The sequence below is a fragment of the Mytilus trossulus genome, chromosome 1 (genome assembly GCF_036588685.1).
Source record: "Mytilus trossulus isolate FHL-02 chromosome 1, PNRI_Mtr1.1.1.hap1, whole genome shotgun sequence".
Taxonomy (NCBI): Eukaryota; Metazoa; Mollusca; class Bivalvia; order Mytilida; family Mytilidae; genus Mytilus; species Mytilus trossulus.
The window spans coordinates 25,611,441-25,629,966 of NC_086373.1; the positions used below are offsets into that span (position 1 = coordinate 25,611,441).

An 18,526-nucleotide genomic window follows, 5' to 3' on the forward strand; every position below is an offset into this window, starting at 1 on the left:
TAAAATAATATTTCAGATATTTTGCTATTGACTGGCATACTTTATTAAGCACTGTGATGAAGCCAGCAATGTTAGAAGAAGGACTATGGTCAGCTGGCATTATTAAACTAATTCTAATGAAAGAAATATGAAAATGGCTTCAATCATTATATTACTTAAAAGTATACAAACAATTTACTAAATAAAGGCTTAGAAGCACTTTATTTTTGCAGTATGATTTGATGAATACCCCTAAATAACCTCTGAAGTTGTAAGATCTAAGAAATTATTTCATGGTAGAAAATACAGCATTCTTTCACATGTAAGACCTAATTTTTTTTATTTTATTGTAGAATGATTTTTTGTAATATTTGAAAATTTTATGTTTTTTGCGTCTGTTGAAGACAATAAAGACTACTCATAAAGTTAAGTTTTGAAGTGTGCTAAATCAATTCAAGATAACCCAACCATCATTTTGCAATAAATCTTGACTTAATTTGAGTTTAACAGTAAACAAAAGATAAAGACTAACCCTACAGAGAGAAATAATGAATGTCAATATGCAAGTTTCCAGATAAGAAACAGACAATAACATGTAAAACATGCAGAATATTAAGTAATTGTAAGATAAACATGTTTCTTTCTGGTCCCAAACTACTATTAATATGTATTGTACATGAAACTTTACAAACAAGAGTAGTATGGAATGTCAAGGTAGGTAATTAATGTCACGCTTTGTCATTTTTTTTTTTTAAACAAAATACAATCATGCAATGTGCAAGATGAACTCCTTACCTCTAAAAAAAGGAGTTACCTTTTTAAATTGTTGATTCTTTACATTATACCCAAAATTACTACGGTTCCCAGTTTTAAATACCTGAAAGCTGTTATTATTTTCTAATAGAGTAATTCGCCACAATTACAAGCACAGGTTATCTCAAATCCCTCTTGCTTATATCACAAACAAAAAAACATTGCCAAACCAATTAAAGGCTAATTATAATCTATTTACTGTACCTGCCAAATTAACTGTAAATAATCCTAACTTATGACAGACAATTTACACCTTTCACTGTTTGTTATTTACTGTAATGTCAAAATACATACAACTAGGAAGATGGTAGTGTGTGTAAAATACACTTGCCTGAAGCAGGACAAATTGTAACAGATTATCATAGCTGATCATCTTGACCTCTCTGGGGTTAAGTGTGAAATTTCTTTTTATGGTGATTTATTTACTAAAGGGGTCATTCAGAAAACAGAGAGTTAATGATGGTAATCATTCTAAGTTAATGTGTATAATTCTAATGATTTGCTGAATTTCCACCACAAGAAACACTAACTTATGCTTCAAACAGGAAGTTCTTCCTTTAATTGTTATCCACATTGACAGGGTATGCTATAACTCTCTAAATGAACAATAAGAACTACTGACAAACTGACATATCAATTATAATTACAGTGCCAACTGCCAGGTAAAAATCACAATATCAAAACTTCTTCATCAGAAAACTTTCTGGACATTGAAATAATAATAATAATGATACATTTTTTTATTGTAACGGGATTATGCCAGTTCAAACTGATAAAAGGGTAGAGTCTAATTTCACAACAAATCACAGAATGAAAATTTCAGTACATAAATTACGATCAATTGTTGTTTCTCGACTTTTCTTGTGAAAAGAGCTCCTGCTTTTCAGAAATTGTCAGTTGATTGTGAGACTAAAAATTATGTTTAAATTTGATGAGTGGATAAAACCATAACAAATACAACAAATCCATTAAAAACTTTTAAATCTAAATGGTTTTTTTTAACACTTATTGAAGTTTGTGCATCAACGTTACCAGGTTCAGTCGTCAAACACTTAAAGCTTAACCCTGAGCTTAGACCATCATATCCCATGTTGTTTAGTTTTCTAACTAATAAAAAAAAATTGACCGAGAATTATTTTTTAAATTCCTCTCAAATATCAAGTCACAACTCTCGAAAACGCAATTTTTCCTGAATAGAAATATAACATTACCTTGTTCAAGAAATAACACACAATAACCAATATATTGAATATTATCTAAAAACGTATCAAAATACATTGAATATTGGCTATAAACCTGTAACCAGAGGCTCTGTGTATTGTATGACATCAATATATGATTATTTTATGACCACACATTGTCTCACAATGATTTATAGGTGAAAAAAAATATTGTTATAAATGTTGTAATGGACTAAGTAAACTAGAACTGCCATAAAATATTGAATTTTTCTATAACTATACTAGATTTCAAAATTATTTTGATTAAATATTGAACAAGTAAAGTTTATACTCTACGGCTTTCTGATTATATATTGTATGTTGATTATCTGTTGACAAAAAAATCAAATATCGTCAGATAACTATTTTAAAATTATATTTGTTAGGCCTGATAAAAAAATTGTTTGTGTCAAATGAAAAAAAAAACATGTTTCCTCTCTGGAAAGAGACAAGGTGTGTGCATTTACAACATTGCATTTTGACCACTTAGATACAACTAAGAAGAGGTGGAAACTTTGCCAAGAAATCTTTCCACTAGAGACAATATGACATAAAAGTTAAGCAATGTTAAAGGTCACCTTACACTGTCTCAACAATGAGTAAAACCCATATTGCCTATAAAACCTCATAACAAATGTATTAAATATAATTAAAACAGACACATTAAAACTGCTCTACGAATTGAGACTGTGTTGCAGCTACAAACTAATTCCTTAACTTCCATTTATGTGTGCAGTTTATTTGAACTTGTACAAGTATATTTGCTTTATACCAATACTACAATACCTCAGACTCACAGGGAATCAGGATTAAATCAGGATTCAAGATGAAGAACAGCAATGAAAAACTGCTTCCTTCAAATATAATTGTTAGTGTCTTCTTTATAAATATCCACACTATAAAATATAATCAAATATAAATAGGTATATTAATACATAAAAGTTTTAATGAAACAAACATCATGATGGTCTGCAGAAATGCAAAAAAATGATTGATATAGTCCAGCCTTGTAACAACATATGCTGAATGATTGAATTAATGCACAGTCTTTAAAAGTCATGGTTTAGGTACATTTAGTATTGCATTGATTTAAAATAACCAATTAACAATGCAAAGGACAAATGAAAACTGCCAGACAGGCATGTGAACACATGAACACATCAGCCATTCAATTAACCAAATATAGCTGTCCTTTTGCATCATTAAAATATCTGCGAAACAGGATTAACCTGAAAAACAACATTAACCAATGACCTATGAAAAATGAGGTCAAGGTCAGCTGAACCCTACTAGACAGACATATATATATATATTATAGTATATCTTTTATCAATCATTATAGTATATATGTCTGTCTGGTAGGGTTCAACTGACCTTGACCTCATTCTATAATTATTATCAGAACACCTAAAAAAAATATTGACTTATTGCTTACTACATCTGAAAAAGAGACTTTTGAAATGAGGTCATATTTTATTGAAGTTCCCAAAAAAAAACTACGTACCGATTATCAGGTTATCTGCATGTTGATATCGTAAAATATCAGCTGCGAGACATAATATGAAGCTTTTTGTCGAGTGAGCGAAGCGAACGAGATCAAAAAGCCTTCATATAATGTCAAGCAGCTGATATTTTACAATATCAACATTGTACTGTAAACTAAATATGATCTTAGCATCCTTTGTATCACACTCACAGGCTAACATTTTATATTTATAATCTTTCATTACAACTTTGTCAAGCATATTCCAATAACCCTCTGCTGACAACATGCATGTTATTTACCAGGTATCATAAATACACATGTCATTATAAAACAATGGTTTGTGAAGCATCATTACAGCATCAGAAGACAACTTCAGTTAATTACACATCATCTATACATAACATCTTGTATATGACAAAATAACACATACTTGTTGGTTAGTTAACACAGTTACAGACATGTACCAATTAGCAAGTATACACAAATGTCACTCAATGGTTCAGTGTGGTCTCCTATAGCAGGCACAGAAACTATCATCAGACAGAAGCTTAAAAGACTCTCCAAGAAGGTGGTGAAATCAATCAGTAAACAGTTACTTTTTAGATAAAAGAGCAAATATCTCAGCTGATGGTTGACAGAATTTATATTAAAATTTCTGATGATTACTATTACATAACCACTGTCAGATGACATTATTCAATTCCACCTAATCTTCATAAATTACCTTTAGCATATGACAAAAGACAATTCTACTTTGTCAAGTCACTAACTAGCTCTTTTATCAATTACTGCAGACAAAAATAACAACTGGGAGTTATAATTTGTAAGAAGCAACAGCCTTTCTCTCAGTAAAATGAACTGCAAAAAACTGTTGCAAATATCCCTATTAGATACCAACATCTAAATATTGTGCCAAGTTATTTTTTTGCAAGTTTAAGATTAAAATATACAAACTTTTTGTTGTTCTTTTTGTTTACATAACTTTCTAGGTTCTTTTCTAAAAAAAAATGTATCAGCTGTCTGAGTGAGTGAGTGAGAGAGTATGAGAAAAAATACAGCCACTTTCCTCCACTTATAATTTAAGAAATGTTAACTTCTTTTTTGTATAAAACTTTATGAATCTTATCTGTGAAAATACATTTAAGTTTTACACATCAGAGGAGTTGAAAAGAAAATATGAATGGTTTCAAATATCATCACACTGTCTGTAGCCCTTGGAAGATCAGTAATGAAGACAATTCATAACAATAAAGCACACACCCGTCTCCAATGATAAAGATGCAAGGTATGTCACCATGGAGAAATTCTTGGTTTTGATCTTGATGCAGATCAACCTTTGAGATGGATATAAAGAAAAGAACTGTCATCTTAGCGACATGCTGACAAAATGGTGTCAATATAAGGTCATAAGATCTTAATCAATCAATTCTTATAGAAAAGTTATTCAATTAAGATTTGGACTGGCAAAAAAAAATTTAACAGAGCCTTTTCAATGTGGTTTAAAATTGCATTCTCATGCCTTAATGACAGTAATCCGACAAGCCGAAATGTAAATTTCATTTAGTTTAGGGGTGCAGTGGACGATAATTATTTAATTACCATGGATTCCAGCTATTTTCTTTATGCCCTTGTAACACGTCCCATTTGCATTATTGATTCTTTACAATAAATATTATGATTGATACTCCAAAGTAATTTGTGAAATTGACGACAATTAGGAGATTATGTCCATTGCTATCGGTCAATACTAAATAATGAACTGAGACAAATATAGAACAGGAGAAAAATGATCTGTAATTCTTTAAGTGGTAACATGCTTCAATCTTTGGACAAAGGTGACATTTACTGATAAAGGTTCAGTTGTCCACAAAGCAATCTTTTAATAATTTGACATGACATTTTTTTTTTATTATATCCAATGTACAATTCCAGAAATTTCTAACTCTATATGCATTTTGCAAACATTAATTCAGCTCTGTTTGATTGTGTATTGATCAACTTCACGTAATATATAATACATACTAGAAAAAGCGATTGGGCAATTGCATGAATACTATGTACTGGTTACTTCTATCTAGTTCTATATATTCCTTTAATAATTAATGGTAAAAGGGTAAAATCATCATAAATTGTTGCTTTATTGACCTACAGAGGACTATTATCATTGATAGCATTATAATCGTTATTGGTTTCACGAGATCCCAATATAGCTTTGTGGATAAAAAATCGTTGGTTTTTCATTAACCCCCATTGTTAAATGACATGTTATCCCCTAGGCTTACCAACATATGGTGCCATATTACTTAATAGTCTTTTTTTATTTATCAAACTATTAAATTAATATCCTATTTCATGTTCTATCCAATAACTTATAAAGGAAATTGGTTTCATCCATTAAAAACATGTATTGGAAGGGTTCTGTTCTTCTTAAACATTACTTTCAGATAGATCAATTTTGTACTGTAACGTTTCTGTAATAATTCCTCAATACTGAAATAACAGTGGCATGGCTCTTAATCTATTTCTATACCAAATATTAACTCAAATGTTTACAAATGTACCAAGATAAACTATAGCCAGACATTATTGAACGACATAAGAATGAGGTTATAACAGTGGGCAGAAATTTGATTCAGAGTCATGATACCCTTTCAAATTCATTAAATGACATCCAGCAAGTATATAAGATATAAAAAAAATGTAAAAATAAATCATTGCTGGTTCAAAGCACAAACTTAGGTTATCCAAGCATGAATAACTTCTACAATAATGCAATTGGCTATTACTTCTGTATAAATAAAATTTTGTTAAAGTTACATAAATACCATCTCCTGGAGTCTCGGTCATAAACTTTACTCAGTTCTTGGGAGTACAAAACTTGTGATCAAAACACTTAAACCAGTATTGATTGATTGAGTACTATAAACAAAGACAAATTTTTGTGACTAAAAGCTCTGGTCTTTGTTAGTCTTGTATTATTCTAATTTAAGTTTCTTGTGTACACTTGGGAAATTAGTATACTGAACTAGTTTAAAGATATAGAGAGATGTGGTGTGAGTGCCAATGAGACATTGACTCTCCATCCAAATAACAATTTTAAAAAGTAAACCATCATAGGTCAATATAAGGTCTTCAACACAGAGCCTTGGCTCACACAGAACAACAAGCTATAAAGGGCCCCAAAACTACTAATGTAAAACCATTCAAACGGGAAAACCAACGGTCTAATTTTTTTAGGGGCCAGCTGAAGGACGCCTCAATGAGCAGGAATTTCTCTCTACATTGAAGACCTGTTCCGGACCTACTGCTGTTGTTTTTTCTATGGTCGGGTTGTTGTCTCTTTGACACATTCCCCATTTGGATTCTCAATTTTTTTTTTATGAATTACCTCCAACGAAACAGTTACGAAAAGCCTGATGTGAGCATTCAATTTTTTACCTGTTTCTAAAGTTCTTTAATCTTATTTTAAATGTCTAACAACATACATATATATACTGCATTTGATTGTGGAATTCAAGAAACCAGCATTTAACGGCCATGAATCAGCAGCTAGTATTATACTGATGTTGGCTTTTCCCAATATGGACAATTAACAAAACAACAGTAGACATTATAAACGATCCGTTAACATGTTCATGTTAAGTCGTAACAACCTTGTTACTCTCTGTATTAATTTCCACAAGGTGAAATAAAATGCAACAAATTCAACAAATTATGATGCAATAACACGAAAGAAAACTTTAATTTTTTATGACTATTGATTTTTGGAAATACCAAACCAAAATTTGAAATTTTACCACAAAAATGCATTAAGATGTTAGAAGATCCCTATAAATGGATATTAAATTCTGCATATATTGATGAAAATCTATTGCCTGGCTCCCTAGAGAAGATGGTGTAATTATAGCCCCTTTGCTGTTCAAATAAAAATCTAATGTATCTTTATTTTTCTCTCAATAATGCCTGACCAGTTGGCCCGAGAACACAGTTATTTCGTAGTGCATTTCTTTTAGACAATAAATTCAAATTAAAAAAATCGCACCTGCTCTTTCTCAAAAAGACTTTTACAGTGTGGTGTACTACCAGTGAGACAAATAATATCAAAATTATAGAAACTTCTACCAGCTCTTACTCAAAATATTGACACTTCTGTGTTAAGGGGGTGTAAAATTCAGTTTGACAGCTTCAGACGTGATAAAATTTGACCTTTTGGAACTGGACCAAATCACTACTTAACATAAAAATTCAGCACCCAAATTTTTTAAACATGTAATTACATCCCCCTGCTTAATATTTCATGCATTTAATATCAAGAAATATCTTTGGAAAGTGTATCAAATAAAACATGCAAGTTATACACTGTTTACACTAGGGACTTATAATATTCGTAGACAACGAAAACCAAAGGACGATAACTGTGTCCTTGGACCAGTTCAGTTTATGTTCCAATTTGTCTAAAAATGAAGATGTTTTAAATTCCTTTTCAGCTGTATATAATCTGCACTTTTTGTCAAAGACCAAAATGTTTTGAATGATTGTAAGTGTGGATTTCTTTATTTCCATGGGGGAACAATTCATTTGGCTTGAGGAAAATTGTGTTTTTGTGGATATTTGATTAATAGTTATTAAAGTTACCCGGATTATAATTTAATACGCCAGACGTGCGTTTCGTCTACATAAGACTCATCAGTGACGCTCAGATCAAAACAGTTAAATAGCCAAACAAATACAAAGTTGAAGAGCATTGAGAACCCAAAATTCCCAAATGTTGTGCCAATTACGGCTATGGTAATCTACTCCTGGGGGTAAGAAAATCCTTAGATTTTTGAATAATTCAAAGTTTTGTAAACAGAAAATTTATAAAAATTACCATATAATTGATATTCATGTCAACACCGAAGTGCTGACTACTGGGCTGGTGATACCCTCGGGGACGAAACGTCCACCAACAGCCTTTAAAAAATTTGTACTTCTTAGCACATTTCAATCATAGTTAACCAATGATAATGAAATCCAGCAAAATTGACATCCAGAAAATAATAATGATTCCACAGTATACTATAGAAGAAATGTTCATACTTCATATTTTATCTATGAATATAAAGAAAGGATTCCAAATCTTTTTGTTGACCCACAGTTCTGCAACCCCAACAATTCAATTAACCTTCACCAAAAAATAGAAAATGCTTGCTCAAGTAATCATAGTAAAATTACCATAAATTTGAACAAAAAAGTTAGCCTGAACTCATCTTAGGACTACAAGTCAATTTCCTGCTAAAAAAAAAAACAAGAAAAATTGCTACTTACTGTCAATCTCAAAGTATCTCACTATATTTCCTGATCACAATTCTAAACAAGTATGGTCATTATCTGATGTGGTCCTGTGTATTATGTCCTAAAGATGACCTCCAAACCATAACATAATCATTTTTGTATTATATTACATTACTTATGCTCTTACAATGAATTTATCAACAACGTCCCCTCGTAATTGAATCTGGGCACATATTAATGAAATTATTTTCAGCTCCAGGCAATGGCTATTATGGTCAAGACAGAGCGGCATATATAATATATATTTTTAGAACAAAGAATCAAAATCGTTTGAAAATATTGTCTGTCCCCTCAATCAATTGTCATACAGGCCAATTCATACTATTTGTTTTTATTGACCAAACCAACACAAGGGGAGTGAATTATAAAGATGTTTTAATGGGAAAATAATTCTGCCTCAGGGATTGGACTTTGTGTCAATGTTTTTCCAAGATGTATTGAGTGTGAGATTAAATGTATTTAATTCATTACACAAATAAAGACCTGCCCAATAGATGACACCTTTTACTTAAACTAAAGAGACTATTGGAGACATCTGAATATAATGTTATTTCAGGACTTTATAAGTCTGTTTTCTAACAAAATAAAAACAAATATTGTGCAACTGCATTAAGCTTTACAAACCATTCATTTGTGATAAACTTAAATAATTTGCAGAAAATACTGCACAAAGCTTTGTATGATCTGAATTGCTGATAGTTTGTAAATCAAGAGTTACAGGCAGAGCAGGCTTCAGAAAGCTTTGTTAGTCTTTATTAACAGTTTGGATATAGGATAATTCCTTTTGTAAAGCATATGAGCAAATACAATAGATGTACAGTCTTTAATGATTTCTTTCAGACATTTTTCTCTACTTCAGTACAAAGCAATTGTAAATAATCAAAATATCACAATTTTTCTTGTAATTTTATAGATATGATCAAGAAGATGTGGTATGTTTGCCAATGAGACATCATTTCACACCAAACCAAATGACAAACAAACTATCAGCTATAGGTCACCATACGGCCATCAACAATGAGCAAAACCCATACCACACAGTCATTTATAAACGGCCCCAAAATCACATATGTAAAACAATTCAAACGAGAAAACGTATGTATGTTTGTTACTGGAAAAATCTTGAAAAAAGTAATTCAGCTTCAGTACCTTTTAAACAGACAGATAAATGCAGTTGTTGTAAGAAAGCCATATATATAATCCCTCTATGGAAGAAGTCTGTGTTTAAAAATAAACAAGTAAAGCTTACCTCATATGTATAGAATTTTTTCTTTGATTGAAGCAGATTACTCCTGGCGTTTACTACATAATGAAGACTTAAACGACTTAAAATCAATGCATTTAATGTGAGCACAATAAAAAGAACAACAGATGTTTAAAATTTGATATCATCCCTGGTAATACCACAAATTTATCACATTAATCGTGGCTGCAACAGATGACAAAAGAATAAATCTGTAAAAGACATCAGGATAGCAGCTTGATTGTCTTTAACACAATTATGGATTAAAATGTTAAAGCATCATTCATAGAGGTTAAAAATCCATTTTTGGTAGAAGATCTGATAAAAGCCATCATTCGTGAGAAAAATAAAACTGATAAAGACCATCATGGGAGAGCAAGAGAGGATCCATATTAGTTTATACTCTTTCTATATAATTGTGAAATTTGTCTTTTGGGAATTTTGTAACTGTCCAATATTCAATACAATCAAGGTGACATTAAGGAAGCATTCATTTGTTAGGGTACATTTTATTCAGTGCTTATAATGTAATGTGAATACTGCTATCAACAAACAGTGAGAGAATATAAAAGTTTATTGCATTACAATTGGTGTTTTCACACTGGACACCACTTTATCCTTTAATGATCCACATTCGATGAACTGACAAATTTACTCACACAAACATAAAGGTCACTATAGCTTTAAACCTTGACCTTCACAGCTTTAAACTGTTTCTATTGAACCATTTTAATAGGACAATTATATTACATTCATTCAAAGTCCACCTACACATTTACATAAAGTAAATTAAAACAGTCCAAAAGATCAGTTTTAAAGGCTGTGCCATCTCTCCAAATACAGTTTTGTTCTTCTTTTAAAGTCATAACACCTAATTTATTCCCCCCAAATATGGTTATAAAATTGAAAATGGAAATGGGGAATGTGTCAAAGAGACAACAACCAGACCATAGGAAAAACAACAGTATTTTGTATGGCTGCATTAATTTATCTGGCCGTATATGTTATAGGTTTTACCAACTATTACAAATTAGGGATTGTGGATCATATTCACATGTGCATCCCAAGGGTACTGCAAAAGTCAACCACAATGGTGCTCAGAGAAAACTCTTTTTCTGTATTCTAAATAGTAATTTTTGTTCTGAGTTAACTTGCCAGAAAACATTCTTAACCTTTCTATTTTTTTTCTTCAGTTATATTTACATAAACAGTGTGCATTCTTCCAGAGAAATTTACATGTACAAAAACATGCTTTTTTGTCTTTGATGATACATGAAGTAATAACCATAGGCTATTATCATATTCTATATTACATTGCTAGGTTTTTTCAGGTGGCTTATACAGACAGTTTAAATAAATACCAGTGAAGTGTTGTAAACAATATTCCATACAGAAACTTGTTTATAGAGGGCATGCACTTTGTACTGTATTTATGGAAGGCTATTGATAGTGAAATTACAATAATTCTGTGAAGGAAAAGCATGCTCTGAGACTGCTTAGACAGTGTTTTACTTCCTCTTTTTGAAAGGCAGATGGCTATTATAAGACAGATTAAATAAGCAATGAATTCTTAAAAACATATATAAATAATTTGTTAGAGATGCATATACATCAATATTACCAAAGCAAAAATAGAAAATGGTATATAACTTTAAAAAAGGGGGAGGTCAAATATTCAAATAGTAGGTTCTTATTGTTTATAGTTGCAAGAAAAGACATCCAAATACTAATAGTAAGGATATTGTCGTAATTGATGTAATTTAAGGAGCATCTTTATTGAGTATTAGTAATGCAAGTTAATAATTTACTGATTTCCACAATTTAAGAAAAAGAATGGAACACAACAAACTCCTAGGAGATATCATTTAAGGAGACAAAATTGTACAAACTTACATAAATTTGCACTATAGTCATGAAAGCTGCTTAAATGTTAAAGTTTCATTCACAAACGCTAGAAATGTAAAGGTTCTTGGAGACAAACCCTGAATGTGAAGATGATTTAAACTAAACTGGTACACACTCTTTTCCCTGAATGTCAAAAATCTGCATACATTCATCGTTACTACTTTAAGTCAACATTCAATTTACATAATCTTGTCAATAAAGAACTTATTCTATTCAATAAATACTACCACATGTAAGTGCTACTGAAGATTACAAGTAAACTAAGAGATTTAAAAATAATTTAATTTCTATTTTTCATTTACAAACTATGAGAGTGAAAAAAAGTTAATGCTTAAAATGATAAATTCAAGCAATTCATTGCCTTTCTATCTCGAGTGGACTAATCAAGCCTGTTTTATCGGTTTGGTAATCTGGAGAGGTCTGGAGAGTAATATATCAAGTTTGATGAGACTCTGTCCAACTGATGAGTTGTGAATTTGATTTTAGAGATTATCCCACTGCATTTTGTGATATTTTTGACAGATTTGTTTTAAGATGGCTAACCAATCTATTGCTTCAGTGGTGTCAAGAACATTCAGATCTTTCAGGATAACTAGCTGCTTAATGTTTTCGTACTGAGTAGCTGCTGTATTGGTAATTAAGCTGACTAATAATATCTATAACATACAATACCATTTTCAAAACTTCATCATGATTCATAATCAATAAAAACTTTTTAAAGATTTTTTTCTTAAAATATATTTGTAGATCCTTGAAACTCTAATGAAATCCTGGACTTACCAGTTCAGAAGGAGTTGTGAGATAAACAAAAACAGGGATACTCATTTATGCAGACCAATGGAAAGAAAAACATTCCATACAATGAAGTTTTCTAAGTTGCAGGTTTCAACAATCAAATGATAGACTAGCATTATGATTCAATAAACAGTTGGACTCTGCACAGTCTATTAGTATTGATGAAATAAATCAAAATCTTTTCTCAAAATTTATCAAATCAATATATTATTTTTGTATCACAAGCAAAGTATACTGACTCAACAACTCAAATAACCTGTACTGATAACAATAGTACTTGAAGACCTTAAGCACGAAACATGCTTCATAACACAATTCCATTCCCATTATAATTTCTCTTCTACGATCTCCATTAGTATGCCTTACAATTGTGTACAACACCAATATTATTACTATCTATAATCAACAGTCTTCCTTACCTTGCGTTAATCCCTGTTAATTGTCTGTGTAATTAACCAATCAACAAAGCATCTACACCATCGATACACATACTAGTTCCTATGACTTAACTTCCCACATAGTAGACCTGTTTAAAAGAAGAAAAATCTTTGAAATCATTTAAAACTCTTTTCATCTTAAGATTTAACCAACTGATAAGACGTAGGGACTCTGCTATGCCTTAATTAACTAAAACACTGTATAATCATGTTAAAATGATTAGAACATTGAACAGAAAGGTTTTTGGCAGGTAGGCTGTTAGGTAACCGGAGGTAATTGTTTTACCAGATATTTCCCTCTGAATTCTTTCAATAGCTGATCTATGAAAATAAAAACTTTTGTTATCAGTTATTTTTATTGGTTATGAGTGAGTGAGAAAAATGTGAAAATATCATATGTTGTTGTTTATCTCTGATACTGGGAACACTCCTCAGTTTGTGAACAAATTCTTTTCAAAAGTTGCTCTAGATGGCCTTTATAATTCTTATGCTGGATTGAGTGGAGACTTGTAAACAATTTAAGGCCTCCATTTACTTTTTTTGTGATGTTCAATTTTGTTTTATCCTTTAGTAATACATAGGTACATCTTTTTTCTAGTTCAGTTCCCCTGAATATGTTTTCCCCTTCATATACTTTTTGAAGTTAGGAACTAGAATGCATGTGTTGTCTTACAAAGAACATCCTTACTCATAATTCAGACTATCAGAAAACATAATCATTAACTGGTATAGCGTACTTTTTCAAGTCTCCAGTTTTAAAGTACAGTTTTCATACTTGATATAAGATGACGGCACTCTACCTCTGGAGTAAGACTAGCAGCATATCAGACTATGGAAGTTGACAATTATGACATGAAACATATTTACCAACATTAAGGGGACACTTCCAAGGAACAACACATTCTCATACTTTAGAACTTGAACCTATAAATAATGCTTAGTAATACCTAAAACAATGAATTCTATAAAGTAGCTATATATAGCATGACCTAACTTAGGGTAAGTAACTGCATACACATTTCATGCATGGAGCACTTAAATTTATAGTCAAAGATATTATGAGATCATACAAAGAGAACAACTTACTGTTACCGGTACTTGAAATGCTTCTTGTCAAACATGTAAACATGTACTCCAGATTTTTTTCTTATGAATTTCAAAATGATGTCAAGTATAAATTGTGATTTCATAGAACGTATGTTCAATAATAATGGTAAAAGCCAGGGAAACATTTATTACAGCAGGAACATGCCAATAATGATCCACTCATCTCTTCTTTTTGTGACTGAAACCTCAAGTATAAGTAGCTGACCTTTCTTTTTGTATCATGCACCCTCAAGTAGATCATACAGCCTTAAAAGTTACTATATTAAGTCTAAAATTTCATTTTAATTCTTTGATGAATACAGTATATAGTTTAACTACTCACTTTGATTTTGGAAGTGGATGTTATTAAGATTAATATAAAGCAATTGTGATACATATTATCTAAATAGCTTCAAAAGAGATGTAAATTTCCTCATGCATACTGATCTATTTTCAGTTGCTAGGAACCTGCAGTTTTATGCATGTTTTATCTTCATCAGACTTGTATATTTTCAATAAGAAAAGCATGTGGATGTATAATAAAAACCACACCAAATGCTAGGATGGACATGAAATAAATGCTGAATAGCATGATGCTGTTCTTATAGATCAAAGTCAAAGATCTTTCACTATAGGGTGTTAATAATGCTAACTTTAATTACTTTCTGATTCTAATAACATGCTTAATGAAGTTTGCATGTTAATAAGGATTACAAAATTATGGATACAGAAACTTATAAAAGATGTGATACATAAAAATTAATATTGAGAACCAGCAACACTAATAAAATTGAAGACTTCATGACTTTCTGTCAATTATATATAGTTTTATGATGTCGGCTTCAATAAGAAGTAATTAGTTTTCCACATCAAGTTTCATGTTTTTCTACAATAATGCCAAAATAAATTGTTTTTAAAAACTTTTTTCCTGAATTTTATGCCCCCACTCTCACATGCAAACTAATTAGTTTGCTAAATTGGGAATATCATGAAAGTAGTCGGTGAACTTTCTAATCATTGATTCCAGGTATGAATGCATCATCTGTTCTTTTTTATATGCAAATCAACTTTAAAGCATTGGGTAATTGCATTTTGAAAAGCTATCAATTAAAGTTTTAAATTCTTTTCTAATTCTGTTGATCGGCAAACGATATGTGGGATTTAGAAAGCAGACAGACATACTCACTATCGGTAAATACCAAATATGTTTCAATTTACCTCATAAATTCTGGTAATAACCTTGAAGTTCAATAACACTGACCTTAAACTGTACCTAAAAAAGTTGCAGCATATTATTTGATAAAGGAGTAGGGGCAATAAGGCCCTTATTTGGCCCAAAAATTACTGAAAATTTTAAAGTAATCATACATATTCTTAAATTACTGAAAATTTGTCTAAGCTATAAGGTACAAACAAAAACACATAAAAAATTACATCGAACAAGTTACCATGGCAACAAATCATAACCTAATTTGCATATTTTGTTAGATTTCGTGATTTTCCTTGTTTTTTCATCAAATTTTAAGTATATTTTAGACTGAAAAAGTATGTGCGCACCGTAGAAACAACTTTATATTTGAGGAGATAATGCCAATAGTTATAATAAAGCTTTTGTTAAATTATTTTGTTGTTTCTCGGCTGTGCAGGATGTTTCCACAACAGAAATAAAGTCAGAAAACTGCATAAATTCTGTATTTTTCATGGTTTTTGTGAAAACAGTTCATATGATGACGTAATTGTGACGTCATCAGATACAAATCTTAATGCTTTTCATTTATATTTCTTGACCCTAAGCATTTTTAAACATTATGTGCCAATTTGAAAGAGTTATCAAACATTTCATTTTCTTGGGCCAAAACTAGGCCTTAATGCCCCTACTCCTTTTGGGTCTGGGAATTACAAAGCTTTTAATAGTCGTAAAGTTAATATTTACTAAAGAAAATTGACTTTATAGATACTAAGTAGACAATTACTGTGAGAGATGTGCATTGTTATATTGCAAGAAAACTTTGGAACATTTTATTGCATTTTAATGGTCTACAGTGGTATCAGATTCTTCTTCTTCTTCTTCCCGATTGTTTAGTTTCAGCAAATAATAATTAAAAATTAGAAAGATCATATCATAGAAAAAAATATGTACTGAAGTTTCTCGTTGATTTGACTTCAACTTCGTTAAAAACTACCTTGACCAAAAACTTTTACCTGGACCCAAAAACATAATGCCCCTCAGGACGGGCATAAAAAGCGGGTTTCATTATACATATAACTTTTACCTTGTGTTATGCATAATGTCATAATTTTAAGTGTAAGATATATATGTAAAGCAGACTAAGATTATCATAGGGTGTTATCAGTACCCCTAAATGAAGTTATTAGACAAATGCTTTATCATATTCTCAAGGGAGAGGGGGTTATGATTAATTGAATGTTGTGTGCCTAAAACCCAGTCGAAAATACTTCATGCACATTAAAGGGACAAGGAAGGGAAGGGTGGATGTGTTAGCTAAACGCTGCTTAAATAAATCAACAGGTGTCACACTAAATTTATACCAAACTAAAATTCTTTCACTCTACACTTTGCACTGACACTTGACATAGAGTGCAAACTTGTGATAAATCAATGAAAACTATGACAGAACATGATTCATGCTACAACTTATGTTAATTTGCAAGTACCTACTTACCCAAGTATATAAAACATATGCAATTATTTACTATCAATATCATTATCAGATGACTTGAGAGATTTATTTAAACTTTAATACCATATTACTAAATACTTAGTTACTGTGCGATAACATCTTCCAACAGCAAGATACTGATTGCAAACAAGAAGACAGAAGGCAACCTAGCTGTGGATCAATTTATTACATATTTCTTTTGTAGCACTAAAAAATATTTGGAAAAACTAAAATTCATACCTGCCAACTTTTCAAAATGCCCATGGGGGTTTTACGTGAGAGATGGTTTATATATAGTCCTACAAAACCTTCAAGGGGGCCTTCAAATATATTCTAATGTGGTTTTATGGCTTCTTTGTGCTTTAACAAGCTCATAGCCATTGTTAAATTAATTGTTTTCTTTAAAATAGTGGACAAAATTGCTCTTACAAAATTTCCATTTGGGAGCCTCCATGGGGGAAATCCCCCGCAAATAGTGACAATTGGCGGGTATGAAAATTCTAGATATATACAAGTTTCTAAGGTTGAAACACCCTTAAAAGTAGGTTGACTTTCAATGTTGTTGTTTTTTTGGCTGGTGTGCTTACTATTCTCATGTTCATCAAATGTGCTGCTACATCATTGTCGAAGGTAAGGACAGAAACATGCTAAATTCCCACCATAATCTTTATGTGCCTGTTACCCAGTGGTTGGCATTGGTTGCTGCCTCTGCCATAATTTGTTTTCTGTTTAATTATTAGCATAAATCAGGCCATAATTGGTTTCAAAATTCAGTAACAATATTAATTTACAGTTGTCACCTTAAGCATTTTATAGCTTGCATTATAGTATTGCCTTTGCTTGATGTTGAAGGTCAAACATTTTGTTCTCACAAATTTGTCTGTTTGTCGTTGGTAGACAGTTCTCTCATTTACAATTACACTACATCTGAGTATTATTATTAATAGTGGTATGCGTTTGAATGTAAATTTTTAATGTCATTACTTAATCAGGATTATAAAAGATAAAAACAAATTAGCAGACCAAAGCTCAGTAAAAAGTCATAAAGTCTACCATCTTTTCTGGAAAAAAAACAGTGAATACATGTATTTGAAATCATTTAAGAGAAAGCTTAAAACAAATGAAACACACGGCTTCTATTGAGTATTGGTTTTTGGAGAGGTTATTCTTCTTCAATCTTAAGTTACAAGTAGTATTTGTCCTTGCATCATTTTTTCTTTATACTATGGTATTGTGTGTTTTTCATCAATTTAGGGTTTCTGATCCCCCACTTGGTATCGCTTCTCCATTTTTTTACACTAACGAAGGCAGTTATATATAAGAATCTAAACACATATGTTAAAATGTAAAATGACTTATCAAAGTGATCCAAAATAGCCTACTTTTACAGTATTATTATTACAGCCACTATGGAATATAAAATGAGAAATCAAACCACATAAAACATACCATTTCTCTTTGATATTTACAACTGTCATATCTGATGATCAAGATTAGGTTTATGAGAAAAAAATGGAAATAAAAAATGAACAGCAGTTGGATAATTT

At 31.0% G+C, this 18,526-nt stretch overlaps 1 protein-coding gene across 4 annotated transcripts in view; it reads right to left on the minus strand.

The window, feature by feature from the left end:
* LOC134720077 (plexin-A4-like) overlaps window positions 1-18,526 on the minus strand; it is a 118,588-nt gene that overhangs the window by 79,571 nt on the left and 20,491 nt on the right. For 3 of the 4 annotated variants that reach the window (XM_063582815.1, XM_063582814.1, XM_063582808.1), the window contains exon 3: window positions 13,195-13,301. The gene's annotated coding sequence lies outside the window, so the exon portion shown is untranslated. Of the gene's footprint in view, window positions 1-996; window positions 1,114-13,194; window positions 13,302-18,526 lie in introns of those variants that run through there. The other variant, XM_063582809.1, reaches the window with a different exon arrangement.